Genomic DNA, 523 nt, shown 5'->3' with positions numbered 1-523 from the left:
GCATCAGAGAGTTGGACAATGACCAAGGAGGATAGAAGAAGAATTGAGGCCTTTGATCTGTGGTGCTGGAGAAGAATATTGAGAATACCATGGACTGCTAGGAAAACAAACAGATTCGTCCTAGAAAGGGTTAAACCGGGTGGCTACTGTGAGGCAAGGATTCTGAGGCTTCGTCTAACATACTTTGGACATATTGTGAGGAGAGACAGTCCTTGGAGAAGGACATCATGCTTGGTAGGGTGGAGGGACAGAGCAGGAGAGGAAGGCCCTCTATGAGGTGGATTGATTCAGTGAATGGGATAATAGGGATGGGAGTGGCAGAGACAGTGAGATTGGCACAGGACAGAGCAGAGGTTAGGGCTGTTGTACATATGGTCTCTATGAGTTGCAAGTGACTCAACGGCACATAACAAGAACAACAACAACAATATATGCCATAAAATCAGAACCCACTCATAGCAGATCCTTTAGCAGATTTTGAGAGGCAGTAAATCAAATCGTATGGTAGGAGACTTCCCATCTT

Source organism: Elephantulus edwardii, unplaced genomic scaffold (assembly GCF_000299155.1).
Source record: "Elephantulus edwardii isolate Elephantulus edwardi_28Jun2011 unplaced genomic scaffold, EleEdw1.0 scaffold00085, whole genome shotgun sequence".
Taxonomy (NCBI): Eukaryota; Metazoa; Chordata; class Mammalia; order Macroscelidea; family Macroscelididae; genus Elephantulus; species Elephantulus edwardii.
Note: the sequence above shows the minus strand (reverse complement) of the source record.